The sequence below is a fragment of the Balaenoptera borealis genome (genome assembly GCF_965194805.1).
Source record: "Balaenoptera borealis genome assembly, chromosome: 12".
Classification (NCBI taxonomy): Eukaryota; Metazoa; Chordata; class Mammalia; order Artiodactyla; family Balaenopteridae; genus Balaenoptera; species Balaenoptera borealis.
Genome location: NC_138869.1, coordinates 17,481,574 through 17,509,104, shown reverse-complemented (window position 1 = coordinate 17,509,104; position 27,531 = coordinate 17,481,574). Strand labels below are relative to the sequence as shown.

Genomic DNA, 27,531 nt, shown 5'->3' with positions numbered 1-27,531 from the left:
ATACTTAGAGTGTTGACTAAATTCCACATGCAAAAAATAATTTTAAAAAACCCGCTGAAAGAATAAGTGAGTTTTTAAAGCATCCGTATTGAAGCATAATTTACATACCATTAAATTCACTTTTTTAAGTGTAAAATTTAATTTTTTTTAGTAAATGTATAGGGTTGTACAATCATCACCAAAATATATTTAGGAAAGATGAAATTTTAAAGTTTGGACAAATTTATCCATGGTGGTGTTGAATTTAGCTTGCAGGGGAAGCTGGGATGTACCTAGCCTTTAGAAATGACCTATAAAAGGATTGGTATGCCTTTCTTCTAAAATATTTCCATGAGTTGGCTAAAACTAACATCGAAAACAGGATTCTAGACAGGAGGAATCAAGGATTGGGATTAATTATTCCTTAAATAGTATTTAAGTAACACAGATTCTTCTGTAATTACATTATTTGGCAAAAATTAAAAATCCTAGTTCTTCACGATGCCCTTATTTCTTTTTAGGGATCATTCTCTCATGGTTAATCTGAGGAATACAAATGTTCTTTCCCTAACGATAATGTTCTTATTTCTTCTCAGTTATAATCTCTTTGCTGAGATGGTGTCATTTTCAAAGAGTTGCTTAGGAAATGGACAAACATTTTTACTTGAAATTTAGATAAGTGTGCATATCAAAAATATGTGTCACATTGAACACATTCACATGAAATTATTTGAAATTTTCAAGAGCTAGATTGTGGTATGCCAAATAGAAGTATCAAATAAAAATCATAATCATAATAAAAATCATAACACTTTCTATGTTTCAGGTACGTTTTAAGCTAGAGATATATTTTTCTTCATCTAATTTTTACAACAACTTGTGGAATAGGCATTTCTATTGGCCCCATTCCACAAACTAGGAAAGTAAGTCACAGAGAAATTAGTTTGCTCACGGTGCCCCAAATAGTAAGTGGCAATGCAAATTATCACCATTGCTCATATCATATGGCTTCAATTGTTTAACATCAGTAAGACCTAAAAAAGTTTCATGTGATAGTCCCAATCTAATAATAAATATGAGTTTGCTCTGAAATAGTTCTTTTAAAATTGTAAGATATTCTCAGACACATTGGCCACCTAGTGTAGTATGAAGAATAGTAAATTTGGAATCTGGAGATTTGGGTTAGAAATGATAATTCTTCTAACATAATTGCATGAACTTGGGAAATTATTTAGGTTTGAACTTCAACTTGAACTTAGCTTTGAACTTGTTATCAATAAAATAGAGAAGGAATTCCTTGGCTGTCCTGGTGCCTCTCTTTTATGTCTTCATAATAGCAACATGGTGACCACATCACATTGCCTGGGAGTTTCTGTTCACTATCTTTCCATAACAATAGAGACCTTAACAGTAGGCACCACATCTTTTTATCTTTGTATCTCCAGTGTCGTTGAGGATACTCTCTGTCACCTCAGACGTACATGTTCAATATGTGCAGAAATAGGGTATAAAGGAAGAGATAATATTGTATATCCCCCAAAGAGTTGTCATCAAGATCAAATAGGATAATACAGGTGACATGCTATTCTTGGGCTCTTGCTACCAGCTGTAGTTGACTAAAAATACCAATATGGGGCTTCCCCTAGTAGCAATATGTATTGATTCATAGGCACAGATGCAACATAGGAACTACGTGGGGAGTAAATATTTTCAAACAAATAGCTTGAGGAATAGATAAAGAACATTCCACTCTTCACCTACGGGGAAAACATGTGCGGCATCTGTGTCTACCTTGATTTTCTGCTTCTATTATTTCTTAAAGTCATTCACAATTGCTTATTAGAGACCAAGTGTTGTCATTGGGTCACAGTTGTAAAATGGTTGACATCAGAAGAACTATTTGGTTTAGTAATGAAAAAGGGCAAGTCATATTGAATCTAGTTCTAGGGATCACACACTTTATTTCATGACTCTTTTTATATCCTTACAGAGAAGGCTTTTTATGTGCTGATGAAGAATATGAGGGAACAAACACTTTTTCCTTGAAATGTTTTTTGTATTGATCAGACATGTTAATAACATAACATAGACAGTCTACCAGGGCTGTGACTGCTTATAGCTTTTCTGGCCACAAGACAGTGCAGAGCATTTGTTATGCCTTCATTTTCCCAGAAGTACTCAGAGCTGATAGCTTTAACCCTTTCAATTTTGGAATCTCTTATTCTTTGATAGAAACTGTGCTCTTGTTTCTGTACCTGGTGTTTTTTTTGTTTTGTTTTGTTTTTCTAATATAAATAAGAGTATAATGTTTTCTTTTTTCTAGTATAAAAGTATCGCTCTGCTTCAAATGTGTACTCAAGCAGTGACTTGTAATCTTTCCCAGTCCCCGGGGAGCTTTGAAAATTGTAAGCCCGTCATTCATTTGGTTGTACTAAGATTGAGTAATTGAAAGCAGGGCAACGCCGTACTATATAAAATCATATTTGACTTTTCGCTTAATACAACTCTAGCTGAGCTACTCTAGTGATGCAGAAAGTGGTTTTGAATTTACGATATTTATTAATTTATCAAGAGTACATGGAAATCTAAGTTATAGGACTTGTGGGGTGAAATAATAACGCTATACCTTTAATATGCTGATAAAAGATTCAGTAAATGTTGCTACAAGTTGGATTTAATCCTTTATAATTGCTTGGATTTAAGTGAAAAATCTGTTTACACAAGAAAGTCCTTGTATGGGATTAATAGGATTTTAGGAAATCTGAAACCCTCACTTGCAGACAAAATAGACACATCACTAGCCTCTGTAATAACCCCATATCATTATCCCTCCTTTGAAACAAGACATTCAAACTCCAGAGCACCTCTGTTAAAAATTGTTTGGTTAGGTGTGATTTTATCTTTTAGACCCCTTTCCTGGATGTTTAACAAAAGAAGACTCTGTGTTTTAAGAGAAACGAACCTAAACATAAAAAGAAAGACTTGATATCTGGTTCTAGAAAGTATATATTTGAACTTGGGTCAGTACTGGACCTCACTGAAACATAAGTTCAATCTTTATAAAATGAAATAATAAAAACTGTGTCTGCCATATAAGGTTGTTGGGAAGATTAGATTACATGGGAAAACTCCTGCAAAAATATTGACATCTTGTCAGACACATAGAACATTCTCAGTAAATGTCAGCAGTGCCCATTCTCCTCCTGCTCATCATCTTCAATGTATATAAAAGTACAACATGAGGGGGACTTCTCTGGCCGTCCAGCGGTGAAGACTCCAGGCTTCCACTGCAGGGGGCACGGGTTCGATCCCCGGTTGGGGAACTAAGATCCTACGTGCCACGCGGTGTGGCCAAAAAGATAAAAAAAAAAAAAAAAAAAAAGTCCAACATGAGGAATCGGGACTGGACTGAGTCTGCCTAAGAAAATTCTGGAAAGGAATAGTCTGTGCTGCCGGAATTTTGGTTATAATTCTCAGATGTGTCACCCTATTTCAGTAACGATCTGTGAAAATACCTGGATTGTTCTTAACTTGTATTTTATTAAAAACGCAAAAAAATATAAGTGGAGAAGGACTTAATGAACCTCATGGAATGAAAGCCAAATACAGTTTACATGCATTTAACTTGTATAGTTATAAGGAATTTTTTCACTGCATTATGATACATTCTGCTTTTACAAAAATACCAGTGAAAACCTTAAGCGGCTCTGGCCACGAGAATGAATCCTAGTCAGCTTCATTTTAGACTTCTCCAGAAGGGTGATGTCCTCTCTGGCTCCCTTTCCATGCCCTGCATGGGACTTGCTCCAGACCATTACATGCTGTCATGTCACATCTGGATATCGAGGCTCGTGTCCTGCTCTGTAAAATCGCAGGCTCGCTGCGTATTTAAGCGCATGAAGTTCTCATTAAGGGATCCTTTGTCAGAGAGAGTGCTGAGGCACTTTGTTTCATTTCTGTCCTAATTGTTAGAAAATACCCCCTTTCTCTAAGTCCACTCTTGATCTGCACGTCGGCCTTTTGCTTTGCTGTTTCAAGGTTCTGCTTTTTATGGTGTGTTCTATACTCACTGTGGCTAGAGGAGGGGATTTTTATATTTGTTACCTTTTGGTCGAAAAGAGTAACTTCTAGATGGGAATCTGAGCTGTAAATGTAGTCCTCATTAGACAGAAGATAAGGACATCACTTTGCCGGGGTGGTACCAGGAGACACTTAGCCGCAGTAAATGTGATGTAACCCTTTTAACAAAATCACACAAGTTACAGGACTGGCAGTGGCTAAAGTAATTGTTGCTCAATAAAGATTCGTTGAGATGAGTTCCGATAACTAAGAGTCTTTACGCAGATGTTGAATGACCTGTCATGGGCATCACAGAGGGGTAATGATTTCAAAAATTTATCTTTCTTTTGAAGGGCATTCAGGTAGTATAGTTTATTATATTGGGAAAGTCATCAATTCTGATTCTGAGGTATAGAGTAGTGTAGATGTAGGACAAGTATGTTTTGCAGTAGAGGAAGACTGCTGAAAAACCTGGAACATGTGAGCAATTGTGGAGGAATAGTAGTACTTAATATAATTATTATTGTTTATTGAATGTGTTAATATGTAACACACCTTCTGAGAAATCCCTTACATACGTTATCTTAAGGGCGCCTATTCCACAATAACCATAAAAGAGAGAGTATTAATATATCCATTTATAGATGCAGTAACAGAAGCTCAGAAAGGTCGATATCTCACCCTAGATCACACAGCCGGAATGGAAAAGCTAGAATTTGAGCCCAGTGCACTCTGACTCCAAAACAAGTGCTCTTAAGGATTGAATCTCCTAGTGTGAAAAGTAGGTCCAAAGAGGACAATGGGAACACATATCTGTTTTCTTTTTCTTACCCAATATCAATTCTGTATTTATACCTAGTAATTTTTCTATAGCTATCAAAGAATTACCTGTAAAGGAGTGGATGAAATTAAAGATCCATGCTGTGTTTTGGAAGGCAAATTTTCTTTCACCTTGAAATGATGCAAAGGTTGTAGAAAGATATTTCTCTGCTAACCCAAATATGATGAAATCCCTTCATATTCACCTCATTCAAGGATGATAATCTGGTGTGTCTGTAAATACTGAATATTAGCTGCTTTTTTTTTTTTTTTTTGAACATTAGCTTCTTGAAAAATCCTTTTTTGAGATTAATGCTCTTTTATTTCCATTTTTATTCTCATGTTTTCTTTCCTGATTTCCTACCTCCTTGTTTTACCCATTCATGGTCCATATATTTTTGTCATTTTAACTCCTCATCTTGAAGCTCCACAATCATTTCTGAGTTTTATGGATCAGTGCACAGATATTCTGGTGGTGTGTGCTATTAATCCTCCTCCACCACGTGGCCATTTTACCAAGGCTTTGGGATGATATTTAGCTGTTACTGTGGAGCTTCCTACCGGAATCTAGACAGAAGGGGGGCAGGGGAGGTCAGGGGAGAGGTAAACATAAATCAGGTTTGAACAAACAAGCATGATGAATGCTGGCTCCCAAAGTGCTCTGCCTTTTGTCAAACTCCTATTTAGGAGAGAGGGCTGTGTGGCGTGAATGATGAATCATAGAACTGCTCCCTGGTGAAAGAGCAAGCATGGGAACTACCGCAGTAGCACAGTAGCTTGGATACATCATAGGGCTTGGGGATACAGAGTGAAAAACAATGGTATCTGTATCAGCCTGAATGAAAGTACAAGGAGGAGCACACTTTCCCTGACTGGGAAAACCAAGTCAGTCAGAGGGAGGTGAGCCTGGAGAAGCAGAGTAAGATAGAGTACACCCGGGGTTCTTAACCAGCGGCCACAGATGGAAAAAAACAAAACAAAGCCAAACAAACAAAAATCCCAATTCTGTATTCATTCACCTTTCACTGAAATTTAGCATTCCCTTCAGTTATGAACATAGATAATGATCATGGAATTACGATCAGTTACTCTGCCTTCACCACCAGTAGAAATCACTGATTTATTTATATCATGTTAATAGTTATTGCAAATATCTCAAAATACTTTTATGATATTCACTACTTTGAAAGTTTAGTAGTTATTATAGTCACCTTAGAAATGTATATTTTATCACACAAGCTTAAAATATTTTATAATCATTTCATTATAAATGGTTGCCTCTATAATTCTATATATATGTTCTTTTGATGTCCAAAAAATACTATTCTAAGAACCCATAGTTTTCACTTAAGTATCAAAAGGGTCCATAGCACATAAAAAAGCAATGAACTCTTACAGTAGGTATTGTTTTTAATGTTAGATGAGGTCTGACTTCTAAAGGGCTTAATTTTTTTTAATGTCTGAGGAAGCAGAAGTTGTACTTGGATATATTCAATGTGATATGTGTTGCCACGTCAGCATCTACCGTGAATAAAAATTAATTTGGGGAGTAATGCCTTACCTTTGACTTATCAAACCTTGCAACCTGGATGCTAACCCAGGAGCTTGGCATGATTTTCAGACTAATCAATAGTAATCTACCTCCGTATTAGCCTTTACTTTCATTATGCAGGTACAGTTTGAATTGTGATTAATAGTCCTGGTTCTAGAAGTGGAACTCCTAGATGTCAATTTTAGCTACTACTTTATTAGATGTGTGGTGTTGGGTATATCTTATTTTACCTTTATAAGCCTCAGTTTTCTCATCTATAAAACTGGGAATAATAACATTACCTAAATTATAGGGTTGTGGTGAAGGATAAAAGAAACAATGTACTTAGAGCACTTAAAACAGTTATAAATACATAGTGCTTAATACAAAATCACCAGTATTGTTTTTAATACTATAATTATGTGTGTAATAAGAATTGCTGCCTACCACCATCTTCATCCTCCAAAAATCTAGTAGGTCCCTAAAAACCCATGCCCCCTCACCCCAGGATGCCACAAGAGTAGACTTGGTCATTTGGAGCATCCTGGTACCTACCTCATATGATAGCTTATTATATAATCAACCTATATTCTACTTTTAAAATTAGCTTCAATAAATATTGGGTCATTATACAGGAATACTTATAAAGTATATGTAAGCTATAAAGAATAACAATGTAACGGATACTAATGACAGTTTAAGGAAAACATCATTACCATTATCTTTGAAATTCCCAGAATGCTTCTCTATGATCCCAGGTTCTTTCCTCCCCACAGTTGTAACCACTAGCCTGAATTATGTTTGATAGTCCATTGCTTGCTTTTACAGTTTTATCACGCATATCTACAAATAAATATAAACTTGATGTGAATGGAGTCATACCGAAATTTGTGATTTCCTTTTTTCACTCAGTTTAAGTTCCTAAGATTCATCCATACCGTTACAATTAGCTGTAATTCATTTTACTTTATTTTCTCTTTTCTATCATTTTTCTCTGAATGGATGTATCACAATTTATTATCCATTTACTACTGATAGCCTTTTTATTTGCTAGTAACAGTAAGTGCCACTATGAATCCTGCCATATATGTCCCCTGTTGTCCCTGACTCTTAAGAAGAATTACTGAATCTAGAGTATCTTTACCTTCACAGTAAAAATAATTTGAAATTCAGATAATTCAAAATTGTTTTTCAAAGGATTCTTCTAATTTAAGTTCTACCAGTAGTGTCTAATTGTATCAGTTCCTTCACATTCTTGCCAACACTTGATATTGTCAGACTTCTGCACATTTAACAATCTGTTAAGTTTGAAATAGTATCACAGTATGATTTTAATTTGCAATTTTTATTTTTATTTCTTTATAGACCATTTATGTTTTTTCTGTGAATTGCCAATTCAAGTCATTAGATACTTTTCTTCAAGATTATTTGTATTCTTCATAATTTGAAGAAGTTCTGGACACTATTCTTTGCCAGATATATGTATATGTGTATATAAATAATATGTCTTCCAGTTTGTAGTTTGTTGCTGGCCTTTTCCTATTTATTAGGAGTCTTTTGAAGAGCAGAAGTACTTAATTTTACTATAGTTGAGCCTGTTAAGCTTTTTCCGTATGATTGTGCCTCCTGCCCTGTGTAAAAAATTCCACAATCTACTTTTCCTAATGGTAAAATGGATCAAATAAAAATTCCACAGTCTACTTTTCCTAATAGTGAAATGGATCAAATAAAACTCTTTCTATCATTAAAAGAGGAATAATAACACAAGGGAAGAGGAAAGAGTTGTCTTGTCTTGGAGTTGGTTCGTTTTACATTTTTTTCTGTAAATTTTTTTTTATTGAACTATCGTTGATTTACAGCTTTTTACAGTTTTCATCTGTGGCTGCACTGTGGGTAAAAGCCAGAAACTTGCTTGTGATTACCCAGATTATTTAAAGAGAATCTTTAGTTAATAAAACTGTAATGTTTCTGTGGTGTCCACCTCTCATTTAACTTACAGAGTTTAGGTTACCCTTTTTTACTCAAATACACTAGGTGCTAGAGATATAAAGGCTGTCATAAGGAGGGGAGGCATGTGCCTGGGCTTCTACATCTGGATAGCACGTCTCACAGTTACCATGTGACTGGGGCGTGATTCAAGGCTGATGCACAGAATTACATCTGCATTTCCTTTATAATCTCAGTATTTGCTGTGTCCATATCCAGTTTATACTTGGTCCTCAATCCCCACTCTCCTCATCTACTTAGTATAATTTGGTTTATGCCTCCTCTTCCTGCTGGTCTAAACATACTGTCAAGGCAGGTTCTAACCATCCTGCTTTAGCTGAGTTTGAGGAGTTTCCTGGGATGCAGAACTCTCATTACTAAACTCAAGCTCCAGGCAGCTGGGACAAGTTGGTCACCCTCCTCTGAGGACAAGAACTGTATATACTGCATCTTTTTTATGTTGTACAACTCTTTTCACAGTGTTTCCACATAGTCAGCCGTTTTTAAAAAAATGTGTTTTACTTTAAATTGGGAGATACTTAGTTCTGATTTGGATTCTACTAAGTCTTTTTACAAGTTATGTTTATTTCCTAGCATATAATTTCATTAAGGTGGCATTTTTCTTAAGTATGTTTAATCTTTTTAATCTGGTGACTTTAGGGTGACAGTGGACTTCCTTTACTAGCAGGGTCTACCTCTGTATGAGTGATGTATCCATTAGCCAGCATGTATTTTTTTTTTTTTCATTTTCACAAATACATCACAGGTTACTAATTAAAATAAATTTACTATGAATTGCAATACTAATTAACAGTTTCATTAACATCTTGCAAACTTTAATTGAAGATACTGATTTAGTTTTCTATATCAAATGTCTCTCTTTAGAATCATAGAAGTTTTAGTTGTCAAGTTTTTGACACTGTTGAATTATCCTGGAGGTGACATTTTTGTGTACAGATTGATGAGGGATTTGCTTCATGGTGTAATTTTAGAGGTGACTGAAACGGCTTCTGTAGCTGGCAGTATGTCTAACACTGGCCTAGTGTGTGCCTTAAACTCACCAATTTTCACCCATACGTTGGTTAACCCTGGTTCCCTAAACACCAATGCCTTGAGGAAGCTCAGCATATTAATACAGTTGGATTAGTACCCCTTTTAGCAGAAATTAGTTTATCAGCTGCTTTCCAAAGTAACAGCGTAGAAGAGAGAAAATTTGGACAAGAAAGGAATTGTAAGGCAGCAGGTAGGAAGCAGTCATCGGGAACACAGAATAGCAGGCCCAGAAGGCTGTGGCTGCATGCTTGGGCGATAGAGTAGGGCACCTTAAGGATATTAGCTCCAGAGACCAACTTTGCTATTCCACAATGCTCTGATCTTGGGACAAAAAGTAAAAACTTTAAAAGGTTTGATTCATGAGATTATCTTCCACTCCAGATAGAATGCAGTGGATATCTGATGTAGTTTTGTTCTAATCTAAGTGACTATTGAGAGAAGATTTCCAAATTTCTCTGATTGCCATCAGTAGGCAATGATGAAGTGGGATTTTTTTCCCTAGTTGCCTTTATCAGTGCCAGTGAAATGAGAGCAAGGCTCTCTATTCTTTCAAATTGGAAAGAAATCAGATCTGAATCTTTAAAAATCAGTTGAATGTCCTTCAACCTGTAGTTCCATGTCTGATTTGTACGAAGTGGTAACTGCCTTATTAAAAGCCACCTAATCATGTTCCCTGTGATCATTCAGAGCTGGACATATCAAAAAGTGCTATAAAAAACTCACAAAATAATTTTTCTTTATCATGCCCATTTAAAACTGGACAAAACCAAGAAGTTTTTAACTCACGGTATAATTTTTTTTCTGAGAAAATATTCCCCAATTATGTGGCAAATAGATTAGGGTAACTGTTAGAATAATAATCCAACTACTGCTACTATGGACCTTAGAATAATTTAATTTTGTCAGTTATCATTGGCTATAGTGAAATTATATCTTAAGGTAATATATCCAAATGGGCATCTCATAGATTGAATTGTGTCCTCTCCATAATGAAGCCCTAAACCCTAATGTAAGTATGTTTGGAGACAGGATCTTTCTAGAGGTGATTAAAGTTAAATGAGGTCATAAAGGTAGAGCCCTAATGCAATAGGACTGGTGTCCTCATAAGGAGAGGAAGAGGTGCCAGGGATGCATGCACAGAGAAATAGCCGTGAGTGGACACAGAGAGAAGATGGTCATCTACAAGCCTAGGAGAAAGTCCTCACCAGAAACCAACCCTGTCCACACCTTGATCTTGAACTTCCAGCCTCCTGAACTGCAAGAAAATAAATTTCTATTGTTTAAGCCATGCAGTCTGTGGCATTTTGTTATGGCAGCCGTAGCAAACTAATACAGCACCTAACTTTAAAATAAACATTTTGAAAACACCTCGTTTTCCCAGGGCAGATTATCACTGCTTGACTTATGAATTAGATTCTCTGTCTTCTATTAATGGCCTTTGACCTTAGTCCTCTCCATCCCAGGTTCATAAACTCTCTTCTTGTCCTCCCTGTGGGTACTCCAGCCATTTGGTCTATTGACAAGACTTTGTAAGTTTAATACAAAGCAGAAGGCCCAGGTTACAACATTGCCCTCCTTGGTGATCTGACAGGTTGCATAGGCCCTCCTCTAGGCCTCTAAGATTCCTGACACATGCTTCCAGGTTTTTGTCATCCCTGAAATTGCTTGACTCTATAATAATTGAATTACTTCAATTCAAATGATACCTGATGCTGTGGTTTGTTTTTTGGTTTTCCTAAAGGGGGAACTTGTGGATTGTTACAGAGGCCATGATAGTCTGGGATTAAATTATGCTACAAACTCCTGTTTATCCGTGGTCATCCTCTACTCTCCCCAAAACTCAACTGGAAATTTTTTATATGTTTCTCTTTAAGATAACTTCTATCCTCTACTAAGTAATCTTTTTCCTTTATTGGGGCTGGGCAAACTAGAGCTTTGGGCCGAATCTGGCCCTACACCTGTTTTTTGTCAATGAAGTTTTTTTGGAACAAATCCGCACTCATTGGCTTATATGTTATCTAGGGCTGCTATCATGCTACAATGGCACGATTGAGATGTTGCAAAAAGAGCAAAAGAGACCGTAGGAGCCTAAAATATTTGCTACCTCTGCATCCATATATTATTAACACATTCACTGTCTATATTAAAAAAAAATTAAGGAAAAAACTTCAAATCCCTGGCTGTATACTGACATCTTTGCTTGATAGCCCCAATATACTCCAATCCCTTATTAATATGTAAAGCATAAATAATGCTGAGAAACTATAACTTAGTATTGTTAAATCTTTTTTTTCAAATTATAGAAAAATTTGAGAGAAATTAATATGACATGTCTCTAGGAGCATGTCTTTATATGTAAATATTTATATATGCCATGTGTTTAATAAAATCTTAGGAACACCAGGATTTATTGAGTAACTTCCCTTTTTAAAACAAGTATAAAACTTAAAATCAAATAAATATTCTCAGTACAGGAGTCTTATTAGCACAAAGATGTACCTGGGTAAAGACACAGTTATTCTCTGCACTTGATCAAGCAAGTTCTCAACTTCATTAAGAGATGGTATATGTTACTTTCATCTTATCAGCCCTCTACTCATTTATTACCAGTTGACCAAGTTACAAAAGATTTTCTTTGTATTCGCATCAGATCTCATCCATATTGGCTGATGTGGGAGTAGTAGTATTATCAGGCAAAGTTTCTCATGCCTTCTCCAGAAGCTAATTAAGTCTTGAAGGTGTTTCCTAAGCGTGATGGCTCTCAGGCAGCGTTTTATGGTTTATTTCCACATTTGTCATTACTGACTGCTAGGAAGCCTAGGTTACTAGGTCAGGAATCTAGCTTAGGGGAATGAAAAAATGGCAAACAGTCACTCGAAGCTTAAAATCCATACAGTGTGACAGGTTATTGCAGTGAATACTTAGTTTTGAGAGACTTCATTTATTATGTAGTAGCAGAATGCAGTTAGCGGAATGCTTCTGTCAGTGAACGTTACAGAATGTTTTAGTAACCCCCAGAGATTAGCTGGATGTTCATATACACTGTACGAAGGAAACAAGTTTGACACTAAAAACTATACATAATTCAGTGAAAATAAAATACCCCTAAGAGTTACCACGTCCTATAGAAAACCCATTGGTCGTCCAGAGCCTGATGTTGGTCACTCATCTCCACCATCTGGCTCTGTGCTGGTTCTTGTGTCTTAATCATAGTTTTGACAATGTACCAGGCCCTATACTAAGAGATTAACTTATAAATAATTGGATTTTTATATTTTTTTATCTGAGAATATTGAAATCAGGTTAACTAAGATGCCTTAGGTAAAATATGATTCAAACCCAATGTACAAGAATCTGAAATCTGTGCTGTTTTTAAAAATTATTTCTTTCTTGTTGAGCTGCGTTGTGTTTACCTTCTCTCCTAATCTATAATCCCATGAAAGGCAGAGACTGTGTTTTATTAATTGTTTAATTCCCCTAGTGCTTGTCAGGTGCATTTCCCACACGGTACAATCATATCTTATTCAGAGCTTTATTTTTAAAAACAGTGCAGAGACAAAATTACTTTTCAGAACCTTTTGGGAAAGGGATTTGTTGGAGATTGATATATTACTTCTCAGTAAATCCAACACTTCTGAATTTCCTCTTAACACTGGAACAAATTCCTGTTGAGCATCAGACAAAGTACTTTTCTTATCCTCAGTGGCCATGTTGTATGTAAAATATGCTCCTTCATACACCAGAATCACGCTCAACATGGCCGTGAGAGGCATGTAGAGATCAAGGCTTACTCAAAGAGTTTCAGGTTTATGCCTCTCTTCGCATGCTCACTGTAGGGCACAGAGTCATGAAGAACATTCTGAGCAGGATTCCCACGTGAGCTCCTTAGGTGTGATTCAATTCATGTAAAATAAATTCACCTGTGTTCCTAAACCATTGTACCAGGTGGTGCATCTCAAGTTTCTTTAGCACTTTTCTATGGACCATCCACATTGTATGCACTTTGCAGCAGTAGTTCTCACGACACTGAAAAGACCTATGTTACCATCTTTGTTTTAGGGGTGATGAAACTGAGGGGTAGAAAAGTTGAGTCAATTGCCAGAGTTCAGTCTGCCAATGAGTGCCAAAATCAGCATTTAAACACCACAAATGCTCTTAACCGACCAAGCTGCACTGCCTGAAGTTTCAATTAGTATATGTTGATGTTGATGGAAAAACTGCAAGTAATAAAAAGTATATTGAATTTAACACTGTACAGTAGCTACCTTTTGCTTCAGGTTCCTTTTAAAAATTATTCTTCTGTATATTTATTATTTCCATAGTCCAAAAAGTGATTTAAGGGAGTAAAATCCTCAGTCATCTGGACATAGGAATCTGGTCATGTAAACCTTAGCTGTACCCCACCTACCGTATTGCGCATGGTGCTTCATGTGAACCTCACCCCCACTTCACTGCAAAGTTGTGCAGAGCAATCAGGGTCCAGGCCCGCTCATTAGTCATTGGATTCATCATCAAAAGGGTTTGCCTTTATCACACAAACAGTTGTGTCTTTCTCCCACTTCATGAGTCACATTCATTGCTGTGTCTCCAGTTCTGTTCCTGCATGTATTTAATACACAGAGATTTCAACAAATGTGATGACATATTTATTGTGCCTAACTTTAAGAGTGAAGGTTTCAGCCTAGTGGACTTGGTGCCATAAACACGTTGGTTTCTCATGTTTGTGGAGAAATCCAAAATTGATTTTAGGCTTCAATCCTTTGTGAAAATTCAGTCTTTTTTAATTAAGTGGGGATTTTTCTGAAGACATCTTTTATCTCTCTTTTTTTGGTGATGATAATGTAATCATAAAAACAGCTAAATAGGAGGTGTCTTGCAAGCAATCACAGTAGTCTGCAGCCTGTAAAAGTCTTTTCGAAAGCAGAAGAACTGTGTTTATAACCTTGCTGGCATGGGGTTAATTCAGAAAGTTGCTCGGTCTTTAGCTCTTGACCTCAAAATCTGTGTCCCTATAAGGAAGGAAAGAAGGGGGATGAAAGTATCTGCTCTGTCACTTGTCAGGAAATGAAAAGAAGAAATGCGACACTCAGAGTCAAGTAATATAGTGGAAACACGAATTTTCTACCGTTAAGTGCCATTACCTTCAGACGTTTTTGATATGGTAGATAAAGAAATGCTTACCTACTCTCTACAAATCATACCTACACCTTACAATCATTGCTTTTCTTGAGCAGGGGAACATAGTGGTTGAAAAATGATTTAAATTGTTTCTGAGTTCTTTGGAGGATCTCATGTAAATTCATTAGTAATTCTGGAACCAGCTACTATGCATTTAAGTAATGAAAAATGTATTAGTTTCACTACAAAAATGTATTCGCTTCCACTCTGTAGTCAAATGAAAAATGTATTAGCCTCTATGTATAAATACATTAACATTCACTCTGTGGCATTTTCTCTTAGACGTTACTCCACTTGAACTAGTCTGTAATGCAAACACTTCTTAAAGTCTCAATGCTGAAGAATTACACTTTAAAAAAAGATTCTCTTAAGTAGCAAGAAGTATGTGTGTGTCCAGTGGTGTTTGTTTATTATAGAAAATAAGCATTCCTTCCTAAGAAAATGTTGTTTCAGAAAATATTCGCTGCTGGGTTTTTGTAGAGAAGATAGTATGATTTTTAAAACTCTGTAAATAACTACATACATTAATCATTTGGAATTTCAAAAAAAAATCTAGAATTGGGAGATAAAGATATTCTTTTAAGTGGAAAGACATGGCATAAGCCACTCCATTATTGAAAAGGTTCACTTTACGTAGTAACTAAATTTGTATCAGTAAGACATACTCCTCTGCACCATCCAGGGGTATTTTTTAATTTTCATGGAACATTTTTTCTGTTGAACATTATTGTTGCACTAAGTTTAAACTGAAACCTATTCATTCCTTACTTCCCTATTTAACACCACCACTCTGGATAACTGTTAAAATCCCTTCCCCTCTGTATCTCCTTGAAAAAATAGCCTGTTATGTTTGATGGGTCAATCTGACAATCTCCAAAGAAAGATAAATCAAGTTAGAAAAAAGGAACGTGTGAGATATCAAAATGTAATTTGCAATCAAGGTATTTTCTCTTAATTTTTCTAGTTCCCATACACTTTTTTCTTTATTAACATTTTAGTCATACCTCATCTTCCATTAAACTGTAGTTTGTAAACAATTTAAGAGTCAAAAAAAGGTGTTCTGTCTCTATATATCTACAGGCACATTGATGTATCTGTATGTACATAACCTCTATCCCCCTGACTCCTTCACCGTGGAATAACTGGATCTCAATTCTCTGCCCTTCTGTTCTCCAGTTGTTTTGGAAACTCCCACCAGGGGTCCCTTGAAAGTGCCCACAGAAGGACATGCAAGCTGGAGGCCACCCAGCACTGCCTTGTTCTTTTCCTACTCCAGCTTCCTCTGGCCATGTTCAGAGGTTGCAATAATCTGTAATCTTCATGGGAACTGCCTCCACCCCTCACAGAAAGAGGAAAAGAGAGCTAATCCCAGATGCTCTCAGTACTTCCTGTCATCAGGACGTACTCCATCCCCTCTCCTCTCTGTCCCCTCTCTTCCTGCTGAACCACGTTAAATATGCCTATTTAACTTACAGAAGATAGAATGTTGATAGTCTTTAGGGATTGTGTAATCATTTTCCAGAGTCTTACAGTTTACAACCTGATGAGGATCCATTCACCTCAAAGAGAAGAAAAACCAGGAATTGATTATCTCTGCTCCTTAAATTCTCTGAGTTAACCTGGAAATGAAGTGGTTTATAACATAAGTTTTTCTTAATGTATTTTGTTATTGGGCAGTTTCCAAAATCCCCAGCCTAAACCCATACCTGTTCATTATTTTACAGCTGCCCCCCTACTCCTCATATCAACAGTGAAATCCAAACAAGTTGATAAAATCCTAACAGAATCACAAGCATGAGGTTTTTACAAGCATCAGATGTTTTGAAGACTATTTTCTACTTCATTCAAATGCATTTTCTGCTGAAGGACAATACAGTATTAACTGTCTCAAGGGCAGTTGCTTTAGAATTAACAATACTCCCACATATACATCTCTCTGTCCATTTTTAATTATTTGTAAATGCAGTGCGTAATTTCCATTTTTTAACATACACAGGGTTTTTAAAAAGTTAAGCTAGTGTCTTCCTTTGCCCTACTTCTAAGACAGGCAGAATACACACATTTTGGTTACTATTGAATTTGAAAGTCATACCTGGAACCAAAAGTCTTTGCACTTTTCAACTGTATGACCTTGAACAAAATTGTTAATCTATAAATTCTAGCTCTACAGTCGAGGTAGATAAATGATAGTCTATAATGAGTTATATGTATAAACTGTCAAGCAGAGTGCAACACATATTGTGGGAACTAAGCAAATGGTAGCTCTTGTTTTCCTCAAGCTCGACTTTAACTTCTAGCTCTTTAGGTAAATTCCTCCATTGGCCTCTGCCTTACTGCTCACTCTCATTTGGCTTCAGATTCATCATGACTCCATGTATGCTGCCGACTGAAATAAAAACACAATTAAAAAAAACAAAAAACAAACAAACAAACAAAAACACACAAAGGGAGAGTTGTGAGTTTCAGTTTCATATGGGGACTTACTGAGGACTATAGCCCATGAGACAGCCTCTCAGATAGCTCTAAGGAACTTCTCCAAAGGGGTAGGTCAGGAGGTCAGTATAAACTTCATTTTGTCAAAGGGAGTCCGTGCAACCAAGCATGCATCTCAGTAGAAGGTTGCTGCTAGTCACGGGGAACAGGTATCTTAGTTAATGGTTTTAGTGTTTTCTAAGTATGGGAAGATGCAAGAATCCAGGTTCATAAAAAATTTCTCCTGGAAATATCCAACTATTTGAAGGCCTATTCTGCCAGTTTTCCCAGAGTACAGGGTGCCTCATTCCTGATCTCCACCCTGAACTCCTTTCAGAGTGTGTTAAAGGTGAGCAGTAGCTAGTGACTCAATCCTTTTAGAGCCTGATGGCTAGTGACATGCTTCAGCTGGCATGCTTAAAATCTCTCAGTGTAATATTGTGACTTATAATAAGAAATCTATGTATATGGCTTTCATCCTCATTTCTGGCACAAAAACCCTACGTGGTGAGAGTGATAAAGTTGTCTTAACATTTATAACATACCCCTTTGAACCACACCTGTGGTCCTATCTACCTCCCTCCACAATCATGGGTCTGTTTATCCTCTTCCATGTTTTCTTTTTTCTATGACATTTATAAGACTTTTCACCTACCATATATTTTATGTATTATATTTGCTTATTGTATTTCCCTCCTGCTAGAATATAAGCTCTTCAAAGGCGGACATCTTTGTTTTATCCACTCATGTATCCCAAGTACCAAGAACAGTGCCTAGCACAAAGCAGGCACTCAGTAAATTCCTCTTGAATGAATACATGAATAAATGGGTGAGACTATCTGAAGTAAACGCCTCTGGAAAATTTAACACATGAGTGTTTTGTTGGGGGAGGAGGGAGGTTTGTTACTACTGCTGTTTCGATGCAAGGTTGGAATACAGAAGGGAAAAGAGAATCTTACCAGTTATCTCCCTTTGTGCAGATAAAGCCAAATGACTGAATGGTACACCAAATGGACTGCTTGTTTGGACATTTTTTAAAATAATAGCTTAAGGAAAAACTAAGCTATTTGACTTCCACCTCCTCTCCCCTTGCTAGAGCTGAAATTGTCAAAAAGGCACATAATACACACTTGTTTTTTTAAAAGAACTTAGTTAATTGAATTCAATGAACCAAAAATACACTGAAAATCATCAACATTTACATGTAAAACAAAATCTGTTTTTTGTCTGACTTAAAGGGGGTGTAGCTGGGGACTAAAGGATTACAAGCAAGTAAGAGAATGATCTGACATTGCTTTTCTTTCCATGCAAGCTTTCTGAACTCTGAAATGACAGTGTTTGGAAAATTCATTACATGATGGTAAAGTGTGACAAGATGAAGAGTTTAAATTGAGTAACAGAAGCAAACCTTAACATATCTATCGTGCGTGAGAACTACTGTGGAGACAACAGAGCAAAAGCTGAATTCTATAACAATGCTCTACTCCTTAGGAAACAACATTCTCTGTCTTCAGAGATTTGGAAGGCCGTTTATAGATTGATTAGCATGGAAAGAATAGGTTTTTCACCAAAAGGTGATATGCAGTTTTTGGACAGAAATATGTCTGGCCGGGATTATGTAATCAGGAAACGGTGGGTTTGTGGAAAGACTAGGATGTGAAAGAAGAAAAAAAATGTAGTTAAGAACCGGTGGTTACCTGGTAAAGTGCTTAGGGAAGATTGGGTGATGGTAAATATTACTTGGGAACAAATATAAAGCTGAACAATGACTGACGTATAAATAGAATCAAGAGCAGCTCTTTGATATCCAGGGGCAGCTAATATCTGAGTGCGTGTGCATGTGTATATATAAAACACATATACACACATATACTTATAACAAGCACACACAGTGTATGTGTATATGACCAACACTAGGAAGATTCTTGGTCAAAAATACGAACATCACTATTCAGCTCTCGGTATCAAATTTTCCATTACTGATGGCTAATTCTTTTATTGTTGAATGACTTTGGAAGCAGAGGGTCCTTTGTAATAATTCTAATTATATGAATTATTAATAATTCTAATAACAAGTCCTAGGATTGTATGTCCTCGTAAGGATTGTAAGACCTCTTTTTAAATGTGCCATATTTGTCAGGCCACTTTCCTCTCTGACCGCAGGCAGCATTAGAGTGCTGGGCAGGGGCTAAGAGGGAAGAGGATAGGGTGATTAAAGGGAAAAAAGAAAAATTGGAGGTGGTCATGCAGACTTTTCTTGATTTTTCAATTCTGTACTGTCGCAGACCTAAGAAGAATTCTGCCAGGTTGTTCATTACAATTTAGCGTATTCATTAAATAAATCTGATACACAACTCCAAGTACATGTTTCAAAACAAATGCAACAACTGCATCGCTTTTTTTTTTAGTTTTACAAATTGGGTATTACTGTTTTGTTTTTTTTTTAACGTCTTTATTGGAGTATAATTGCTTTACAATGGTGTGATAGTTTCTGCTGTATCACAAAGTGAATCAGCTATACATATGCATATATCCCCATATCCCCTCCCTCTTCCATCTCCCTCCCACCCACCCTCCCTATCCCGCCCCTCTAGGTGTTCACAAAGCACTGAGTTGATCTCCCTGTGCTATGCCCTGCTCCCCACTAGCTATCTGTTTTACATTTGGTAGTGTATATATATGTCCATGCCACTCTCTCACTTCGTCCCAGCTTACCCTTCCCTCCACCGTGTCCTCAAGTCCATTCTCTACGTCTGCATCTTTACTCCTGTCCTGCCCCTAGGTTCTTCAGAACCTTTTTTTTTTTAAGATTCCATATATATGTGTTAGCCTATGGTATTTGTCTTTTTGTATGACAGACTCTAGGTCCATCCACCTCACTACAAATAACTCAATCTCGTTTCTTTTTATGGCTGAGTAATATTCCATTGCATATATGTGCCACATCTTCTTTTTGTTTTTTTTAAGATAAAACATAGTTTTATTCTTTTACCTATTGGGGAAGAACATGATCTCTGAGCCTTGTTTTCAAATTATGATACTATTGTTTTACACCCAAATATATTGAAAAAGTATTAAAAAAACAAAAATTAAGTAAATATAGCCTTTTAAAAAACAAAATATAGCTTTAAGTAACAAGGCCTGCAAGGGGCAGGGCATATTTCAATTGACATTCCTAGTTAACAGAATGAGATAAAGAACAAATACTAAAAAAATTTTTTACTGTGTATTAGTACACTGTCTCCCCAAATTTTAAGTGTATAGTACTGAACATACCTAAATCTTTCTCAGAATTAAGGATACTGAAGCTTCGGAGGTAATCATTGGAACATCATTTTCACCAAATAGAGTAATGTAGATTTAGACGTAGTAAGAGGTGTATGTATCCATTCATCTTTCGATGGACTATTAGATTGCTTCCATGTCCTGGCTATTGTAAATAGTGCTGCAATGAAGATTGTGGTACATGACTCTTTTTGAATTATGGTTTTCTCAGGGTATATGCCCAGTAGTGGGATTGCTGGGTCATATGGTAGTTCTATTTTTTAGTTTTTTAAGGAACCTCCATACTGGTCTCCATAGTGGCTGTATCAATTTACATTCCCAACAACAGTGCAAGAGGGTTCCCTTTTCTCCACACCCTCTCCAGTATTTATTGTTTGTAGATTTCTTGATGATGACCATTCTAACTGGTGTGAGGTGATACCTCATTGTAGTTTTGATTTGCATTTCTCTACTAATAAGTGATGTTGAGCAGCTTTTCATGTGCTTCTTGTCCATCTGTATGTCTTCTTTGGAGAAATGTCTATTTAGGTCTTCTGCCCATTTTTGGATTGGGTTGTTTGCTTTTTTGATATTAATCTGCATGAGTTGCTTGTATATTTTGGAGATTAATCCTCTGTCAGTTGCTTCATTTGCAAATATTTTCTCCCATTCTGAGGGTTGCCTTTTCATCTTGTTTATGATTTCCTTTGTTGTGCAAAAGGTTTTAAGTTTCATTAGGTCCCATTTGTTTATTTTTGTTTTTATGTCCCTTTCTCTAGGAGGTGGGTCAAAAAGGATCTTGCTGTGATTTATGTCATAGAGTGTTCTGCCTATATTTTCCTGTAAGAGTTTTATAGTGTCTGGCCTTACATTTAGGTCTTTAATCCATTTTGAGTTTATTCTTGTGTATGGTGTTAGGAAAAGTTCTAATTTCATTTTTACATGTAGCTGTCCAGTTTTCCCAGCACCATTTATTAAAGAGGCTGTCTTTTCTCCATTGTATAGTCTTGCCTCCTTTATGAAAAATAAGGTGACCATATGTGTGTGGGTTTATCTCTGGGCTTTCTATCCTGTTCCATTGATCTATATTTCTGTTTTTGTGCCAGTACCATACTGTCTTGATTACTGTAGCTTTGTAGTATAGTCTGAAGTCAGGGAGCCTGATTCCTCCAGCTCCATTTTCCTTTCTCAAGATTGCTTTGGCTATTCGGGGTCTTTTGTGTTTCCATACAAATTGTGAAATTTTTTGCTCTAGTTCTGTGAAAAATGCCATTGGTAGTTTGATAGGGATTGCATTGAATCTGTAGACTGCTTTGGGTAGTATAGTCGTTTTCATAATGTTGATTCTTCCAATCCAAGAACATGGTATTTCTCTCCATCTGTTTGTATCACCTTTAATTACTTTCATCAGTGTCTTATAGTTTTCTGCATACAGGTCTTTTGTCTCCGTAGGAAGGTTTATTCCTAGGTATTTTTTTCTTTTTGTTGCAGTGGTAAATGGGAGTGTTTCCCTAATTTCTCTTTCACATTTTTCATCATTAGTGTATAGGAATGCAAGAGATTTCTGTGCATTAATTTTGTATCCTGCTACTTTACTAAATTCGTTGATTAGCTGTAGTACTTTTCTGGTAGCATCTTTAGGATTCTCTATGTATAGTATTATGCCATCTGCAAATAGTGACAGTTTTACTTCTTCTTTTCTGATTTGGATTCTTCTTATTTCTTTTTCTTCTCTGATTGCTGTGGCTAAAACTTCCCAAACTATGTTGAATAATAGTGGTGAGAGTAGGCAAGCTTGTCTTATTCCTGATCTTAGTGGAAATGGTTTCACTTTTTCACCATTGAGAATGATGTTGGCTGTGGGTTTGTCATATGTGGCCTTTATTATGTTGAGGTAAGTTCCCTCTATGCCTACTTTCTGGAGGGTTTTTATCATAAATGGCTGTTGAATTTTGTCGAAAGCTTTTTCTGCATCTATTGAGATGATCATATGGTTTTTCCCCTTCAGTTTGTTAATATCATGTATCACATTGATTGAGTTGCATATATTGAAGAATCCTTGCATTCCTGGGATATACCCCACTTGCTCATGGTGTAAGATCCTTTTAATGTGCTGTTGGATTCTGTTTGCTAGTACTTTGTTGAGGATTTTTGCATCTATGTTCATCAGTGATATTGGCCTGTAATTTTCTTTCTTTGTGACATCTTTGTCTGGTTTTGGTATCACGGTGATGGTGGCCTCATAGAATGAGTTTGGGAGTGTTCCTCCCTCTGCTATATTTTGGAAGAGTTTGAGAAGGATAAGTGTTAGCTCTTTTCTAAATGTTTGATAGAATTCGCCTGTGAAGCCATCTGGTCCTGGGCTTTTGTTTGTTGGAAGATTTTTAATCAGAGTTTCAATTTCAGTGCTGGTGATTGGTCTGTTCATATTTTCTATTTCTTCCTGGTCCAGTCTTGGAAGGTTGTGCTTTTCTAAGAATTTGTCCATTTCTTCCAGGTTTTCCATTTTATTGGTATATAGTTACTTATAGTAATCTCTCATGATCCATTGTACTTCTGCAGTGTCAGTTGTTACTTCTCCTTTTTCATTTCTAATTCTATTGATTTGAGTCTTTTCCCTTTTTTTCTTGATGACTCTGGCTAATGGTTTATCAATTTTGTTTACCTTCAAAGAACCAGCTTTTAGTTTTATTGATTTTTGCTATTGTTTCCTTCATTGCTTTTTCATTTATTTCTGATCTGATCTTTAGGATTTCTTTCCTTCTGCTAACTTTGGGGGGTTTTTTTGTTTGTTTGTTTTTTGGTTTTTTAAAATATTTATTTATTTATTTATTTATATTTGGCTGCATTGGGTCTTTGCTGCTGCACGCAGGCTTTCTCTAGTTGCAGCGAGTGGGGGCTACTCTTCGTTGGGGTGCACGGGCTTCTCATTGTGGTGGCTTCTCTTGTTGCGGAGCACAGGCTCTAGAGCACAGCCTCAGTAGTTGTGGCGCACGGGCTTAGTTGCTCCGAGGCATGTGGGATCTTCCCGGACTAAGGCTCAAACCCACGTCCCCTGCGTTGGCAGGCAGATTCTTAACCACTGCACCACCAAGGAAGTCCCACTTTGGGGGATTTTTGTTCTTCTTTCTCTAATTGCTTTAGGTGAAGGTTAGGATGCTTATTTGAGATGTTTCTTGTTTCTTTAGGTAGGATTGTTTTGCTATCAACTTCCCTCTTAGAACTGCTCTTGCTGCATCCCGTAGATTTAGGGTCATCGTGTTTTCATTGTCATTTGTTTCTAGGTATTTGTTGATTTCCTCTTTGATTTCTTCAGTGATCTCTTAGTTATTCAGTAGTGTATTGTTTAGCCTCCATGTGTTTGTATTTTTTACCCTTTTGTTCCTGTAATTGATACCTAGTCTTATAGCATTGTGGTTGGAAAAGATACTTGATACTATTTCAGTTTTCTTAAATTTACCAAGGCTTGATTGGTGACCCAAGATATGATCTATACTGCAGAATGTTACATGAGCACTTGAGAAGAAATTGTATTCTGTTGTTTTTAGATGGAATGTCCTATAAATATCAATTAAGTCCATCTTGTTTACTGTGTCATATAAACTTTGTGTTTCCTTATTTATTTTCATTTTGGATGATCTGTCCATTGGTGAAAGTGGGGTGTTAAAGTCCCCTACTATGATTGTGTTACTGTCGATTTCCCCTTTTATGGCTGTTAACATTTACCTTATGTATTGAGGTGCTCCTATGTTGGGTGCATAAATATTTATAATTATTGTATCTTCCTCTTGGATTGACCCCTTGTTAATGGTGTAGTGTCCTTCTTTGTCTCTTGTAATAGTCTTTATTTTAAAGTCTATTTTGACTGTGATGAGAGTTGCTACTCCAGCATTCTTTTGATTTCAATTTGCATGGAATATCTTTTTCCATTCCCTCACTTTCAGTCTGTATGTGTCCCTAAGTCTGAAGTGGGTCTCCTGTAGACAGCATATAGATGGGTCTTGTTTTTGCATCCATTCAGCTAGTCTATGTCTTTTGGTTGGAGCATTTAACACACTTAAATTTAAGGTAATTATTGATATGTATGTTCCTATTACCATTTTCTCAGTTGTTTTGGGTTTGTTATTTTAGGTCTTTTCCTTCTCTTGTGTTTCCTGCCTAGAGAAGTTCTTGTAGCATTTGTTGTAGAGCTGGTTTGGTGGTGCTGAATTCTCTTAGCTTTTGCTTGTCTGTAAAGTTTTTAATTTCTCCGTCGAATCTGAATGAGATCCTTGATGGGTAGAGTAATCTTGGCTCTAGGTTTTTCCCTTTCCTCACTTTAAATATGTCCTGCCACTCCCTTCTGGCTTGCAGAGTTTCTGCTGAAAGATCAGCTGTTAACCTTATGGGGATTCCCTTGTATGTTATTTGTTGCTTTTCCCTTGCTGCTTTTAATATTTTTTCTTTGTATTTAATTTTTGATTGTTTGATTAATATGTGTCTTGGCTTGTTTCTCCTTGGATTTATCTCATATGGGACTCTCTGCCCTTCCTGGACTTGATTGACTATTTCTTTTCTCATATTAATGAAGTTTTCAACTGTAATCTCTTCAAATATTTTCTCAGTCCCTTTCTTTTCTCTTCTTCTTCTGGGACCCCTATAATTCGAATGTTGGTGTGTTTAATGTTGTCCCAGAGGTCTCTGAGGCTGTCCTCAATTCTTTTTTCTTTATTCTGCTCTGTGGAAGTTATTTCCACTATTTTATCTTCCAGGTCACTTATCCGTTCTTCTGCCTCAGTTATTCTGCTATTGAGTCCTTCTAGAGAAGTTTTGATTTCATCTATTGTGTTGTCATCATTGTTTGTTTGCTCTTGAGTTCTTCTGGGTCCTTGTTAAACGTTTCTTGTATTTTCTCCATTCTATTTCCAAGATTTTGGATCATCTTTACTGTCATTACTCTGAATTCTTTTTCAGGTCAACTGCCTATTTCCTCTTCATTTGTTTTGGTCTGGTGGGTTTTTACCTTGCTCCTTCATCTGCTGTATATTTCTCTGTCTTCTCATTTTGCTTAACTCACTGTGTTTGGGGGTCTCCTTTTCGCAGGCTACAGTTTCATAGTTCCCGTTGTTTTTCGTGTCTGCCCCCAGTGGGTAAGGTTGGTTCAGTGTGTTGTGTAGGCTTCCTGGTGGAGGGGACTGGTGCCTGTGTTCTGGTGAGCGAGGCTGGATCTTGTCTTTCCTGTGAGCAGGACCTTGTCCGGTGGTGTGTTTTAGGGTGTCTGTGAACTTGTTTTGATTTTAAGCAGCCTCTCTGCTAATGGGTGGGGTTGTGTTCCTGTCTTGCTAATTATTTGGCAGGGGGTGTCCAGCACTGGAGCTTGCTGGGCATTGAGTGGAGCTGGGTCTTAGCATTGAGACGGAGATCTCTGGGAGAGCTCTCGCTGATTGATATTATGAGGGACTGGGAGGTCTCTGGTAGACTAATGTCCTGAACCCGGCTCTCCCACCTCAGAGGCGCTGGCCTGATACCCGGCCGGAGCACCAAGACCCTGTCAGCCACATGGCTCAGAAGAAAATGGAGAAAAGAAAAAATACAGAAGGAAAGAAAAATAAATAAATAAATAAAATAAACTTATTAAAATAAAAAATAAAAAAAATTATTAAAATAAAATAATAAAAAGGTAATTAAAAAAAAAGAAGAGAGCAACCAAACCAATAAAGAAATCCACCAATGTTAATAGCATTAAAAACTATACTAAAAAAAAAAACCAGACAGAACCCTAAGACAAGTGGTAAAAGCAAACCGATAGAGACACAGTCACACAAAGAAGCGTACACATACATGGTTACAAAAAGAAAAGAAGGAAAAGAAAATATATAAAAAAAAGGAAGAGAGCAACCAAATCAATAAACAAATCTACCAATGATAATAAGGTCTACATACTAAACTAAGATAAACATAAAACTAGAAACAAGTTAGACACAGAAAGCAAACTCCAAGTCTACAGTTGTTCCCAAAGTGCACCACCTCAATTTTGGGATGATTCATTGTCTGTTCAGGTATTCCACAGATGCAGAGTTCGTCAAGTTGATGTGGAGATTTAAGCCACTGCTGCTGAGGATGCACGGAGAGATTTCTCATTCTCTTCTTCATTCGCACAGCTCCTGGGGTTCAGCTTTGGGTTTGGCCCCGCCTTTGCATGTAGGTTGCCCTCTGGCGTCTGTTCTTCGCCCAGAGAGGAGGGGGTTAAAGGAGCGGCTGATTTGGGGGCTCTGGCTTACTCAGCCCGGGGGCAGGGAGAGGTATGGAATGTGGGGTGAGCCTGCTGCGGCAGAGGCCAGCATGACGTTGCACCAGCCTGAGGCATGCCATGTGTTGTCCCGGGGAAGTTGTCCCTGGATCACAGGACCCTGGCAGTGGCGGGCTGCACATACTCCCGGGAGGGGAGGTGTGGATAGCGACCTGTGCTTGCACACAGGCTTCTTGGTGGCTACAGCAGCAACCTTAGCGTTTCATGCCTGTCTCTGGTGTCTGCACTGATAGCCGCGGCTCACGCCAATCTCTGGAACTTATTTAGGCAGTGTTCTGAATCCCTGTCCTCGTGCACCCCGCAACAATCGTATCTTGACTCTTAAGCAGTTCCAGACTTTTTCCTGGACTCCCTCCCGGCTAGCTGTGGCGCACTAGCTCCCTTCAGGCTGTGTTCACACAGCCAACCCCAGTCCTCTCCCTGGGATCTAAACTCTGAGGCTTGAGTCTCAGCTCCCAGCCCCCACCCATCCCGGCGGGTGAGCAGACAAGCCTCTCGGGCTGGTGAGTGCTGATCGGCACCGATCCTCTGTGTGGGAATCTCTCCGCTTTGCTCTCTGCACCCCTGTTGCTGCACTCTCCTCCATGTCTCCGAAGCTTCTCCCCCGCTACCCCGCAGTCTCCACCAGTGAAGGGGCTTCCTAGTGTGTGGAAACTTTTCCTCCTTCACAGCTGCCTCCCCAAGGTGCAGGTCTCATCCCTATTCTTTTGTCTCTGTTTTTCCTTTTTCTTTTGCCCTACTCCCTAGGTCCATGGGGATTTTCTTGCTTTTTGGGAAGTCTGAGGTTTTCTGCCAGCATTCAGTAGGTGTTCTGTAGGAGTTGTTCCACATGTAGATGTATTTTTGATATATTTGTGGGGAGGAAGGTGATCTCCACGTCTTACTCCTCTGCTATTTTGAA

At 37.4% G+C, this 27,531-nt stretch overlaps 1 protein-coding gene and 1 long non-coding RNA gene across 11 annotated transcripts in view; one reads left to right on the top strand and one right to left on the bottom strand.

Moving 5' to 3' along the window:
- The window catches only part of CNTN4 (contactin 4), a 950,427-nt gene that overhangs the window by 516,777 nt on the left and 406,119 nt on the right, over positions 1-27,531 (top strand). The window lies entirely within an intron of this gene.
- The window catches only part of LOC309607159, an 89,556-nt gene that overhangs the window by 26,606 nt on the left and 35,419 nt on the right, over positions 1-27,531 (bottom strand). For both annotated transcript variants that reach the window (XR_014232287.1, XR_014232288.1), the window contains exon 2: positions 13,836-14,026. This is a non-coding gene — a long non-coding RNA (uncharacterized lncRNA). The remainder of the gene's footprint in view (positions 1-13,835; positions 14,027-27,531) is intronic.